This window comes from Carettochelys insculpta, chromosome 13 (assembly GCF_033958435.1).
Source record: "Carettochelys insculpta isolate YL-2023 chromosome 13, ASM3395843v1, whole genome shotgun sequence".
Classification (NCBI taxonomy): domain Eukaryota; kingdom Metazoa; phylum Chordata; order Testudines; family Carettochelyidae; genus Carettochelys; species Carettochelys insculpta.
The window spans coordinates 13,388,368-13,391,516 of record NC_134149.1 but is presented as its reverse complement, the minus strand read 5'-3'; positions in this window follow the sequence as shown (position 1 = coordinate 13,391,516).

Sequence of the window (3,149 nt, the reverse complement as noted above, 5' to 3'; positions counted from 1 at the left end):
GCCAAGCCAAGCAAGTGGGCTGGCTCGCGGGCCCCGCTTATATAAAGTGCCGGGCACGTGACACCGCGCGCCGCCGCTCATTGGCCAGCCGTTGCGGGATGGTTACAAAACGGGCTGGTTTTATAACCGCGTGGCGCTGGGGCTTCGCTGGCGGCGCCTAGTGGGGTGAGCAGAGGCGGCGCTGGGCCCGGGGGTAGCCTGGCTCTTGCATAAAGTCCAGGACAGCTGTGCTCTGCCCGGCTGCTCGGGCGCAGGACTTGCCTGGGGCGCGGGCCCCCACGGGCTGGGCTGGGTGGAGCAGTTGGAGCCGAGGGGGCGGGCAGAGCAGCCGGCCGAGCGCCTGCGGGGTCAGGTTGCCTTTGCTGTCTGCGCCGGGGGCCGTGTCCTCTTCCGTGGCGGGAGGCTGTGACGCTCCAGCGCCCCCACAGGCTGAGCGAGATGGGTGAAACAGAGGGGGACCCCGGTTTTCCTGGGACAGCCCCTTATTTGCACTGGCTCACCGCAGATTGTCCCGTATTTTGCAGGGTTCCTGTTCCCGGGCATCTGGTGTCTCCGGGGGTGGTCTCTGCTGGTGGTCACCGGGGAGCCCCACTAGTGGGCAACTAGTTCCCCTGTGCCGTGGGGTGGCAGTTCCCTTTGCCAGGGAGCAACCACGTGGGGCAGCTGCCCTGTTCCCTCGTGCCCTGCGCTTCAGAGCAACAGCTTCTGCTGCAGGAGAGCTCCTTTGTGGGTCAGCTGCCCGATTCCCTGGCATGCCAGCCCCTGCTGCCAGGGCCCCAGGCTGTGGGGCAGCTGTTGCATTGCCTGCTTCCCCTTTCTGGGGGACTGCAGAGCTCCTATTCTAGGCACCCCCTGCCAGAAAGTTGCAGAGACCCCACCCTCTGCTCCCCTCATGGGGAGGCTATGGGGCTCCTATCTCCAGTGCCTCACTGAGGGGCAGCAGCCCCCATCATGGAGAATCCCTGACATGGCACTGCAGCCTCCCACCCGAAGAGGCTGGTGTCCTATATTTGCTATAGGCCAATGTGGTCACCCTAGGAAAAGACCCTTGTGCCCCCAGCCGTACCCTAAGAACTTTCACTGCCTCAGAGACTGCTTCTAGGCCCGCTTCCCTATCACTTCGCACCCCCCCACCACCACCACCACCAAGGACCTGGTCCATGGAGAACTTTCCTACGGGGGCAGCAATCAACTTACAAAGTAGCTGCTGATGGTGTCCCCTACCCTGCCCTAGGGTGTCAGTGTACAGTGGAAAACCTGTCTCAGAGGGGTAGTGATGTTAGTCCGTAACTTTAAAAACAACAAACTGTCCTGTGGCATCTTAAATATTGTTCATTAGGTCATGAGTGTGCATTGGTAAAACCCACTTCATCGGATGAGTAAGTGGTTAATGCATTACAATGGCAATTTCTCCACCTTTGATATTTGCTTTCCTACATCATATGCTATGAATGAGACACATCCAGCTAAATTTGCTTATTAACTGCTCCTACAAATAACTTATTTTGTATCTTGCTGCTATATATACACCTGGGGTTCTGTAATTTCTACTCTAACTCATCTGATGTAGTGTGTTTTACCCATTAAAGCTTATGGCCTAATAAGTGTGTGTGTGTGTGGTTTTTTTTTTTCTCTTTTTTTTAAGGTCCCAAAGATCTGCTTATTTTTATTGGAGAACCTGGACATTCTTCAGTGAACAGTCTCTCCCTCCACTGCTGGAACAGGCAGGCCATTGGAAAGAGGATGTATTGTCTCAGTTACTAAATTAATTTTACCTGGCAAGGGCTTTTTAGGAGTATAACAGAAAGGGGAAAATAAAAACAAAGGTGCGTCCCAATACCATTTTTGCACAAGATGGTCCACTGACCTTCGCACTTAAAAGCACGCTTGCATAACTCCTCACCCACTCCCCATGGTGGCAAGAAGCCTAATTCATTAATGTATTCAAAATGCATAGTGCTGAAAGGTAGTCTATAGCAGTAGAGGCTTTATTACTACAGTACTGAAAAAAATCTGTTAAAGATACAATTCCAAAGACCAGAATCCACCCCACTTTTAAGGAAGTATCAAATGTATTTACATTTCATCACGCTATCATACTTAGACTAAGCGGGACATTAAATGATAAATAGCAAAATGTCTACTTTGTCTTGTTCTGTCATCTAATATCTCATCTTGGAGATACGCTTGTATACACACTAGTTTTTAGATTAATATAATTTAGGTGTGGGTAGCTATGACAAAAAGCTTACTTTATGTAAGGTTAGCTCCGTTGATCTCTCTACTGTAATTTTCAGTATGTAGGCATCCTTCAGTCTGCGTACACTATGGATCGCGCCCCTTATAGTTTCAACTGAGGACTTCATTTACAGTGTCTACTGTGACTATGAAGACCCACACGAGAGTGACAGTCCTTGCTGCATCTCTTGCAGATGTGGTGGGTGTCTGGCAAGTAATCAGAGTGAATTTTCAGTAATACCCACTGATTTTCCTGCAGGATCTTTAGGCTAAGTCTACCTCAAAGGATGCTGAAAGACATTTAAAAAATCAAGTGTATTACCACATAAGTAATGTTTGCATGCATTTGCTTCAAAATGAGTATTCAATTGTAGGGTGGGGTTTTTGTTTGTTTGTAGAGTTAGAGCGGTAGATGGTTCATTTTTAGAAGCTGATCTACGTATGTCAAAACTGGGTGTAAAAATCCAAATCACAGTCACAATATTGTCATTCAGTGAAAGACACGTTACCTCTTTGGGGACTGCTATTGCAAGGATAAAGCCTTGTACTGCTACAGATAACCTCATCCTCTGTTGCTTGTGATCATGTTTTATACTTAGTCTGGCCCCCAGAACCTGTAAAACAAGGTGGCTGGTGAAAAATACACATCTTGGCTATGTCTACACTTGCGTTCCTCTTTCCAAAGAGGAATGCAAATGAAGGAAATAGAAAATTCTTATGAGGCACTGATTTACATAGGTGCTTCATTTGCATAATCTGTTTGAAACAGATTGTTTCAAAAGCAAGCAAGCAGCGAGACAGAGTTCTTTTGAAAATAAATTCCATCTTCCAAAGAACCCTTCTTCCTGAAACAAAATAGGAAGGGTTCTTTTGAAGATGGGGTCTCTTTTCAAAGGCTTTGTCTACACTGG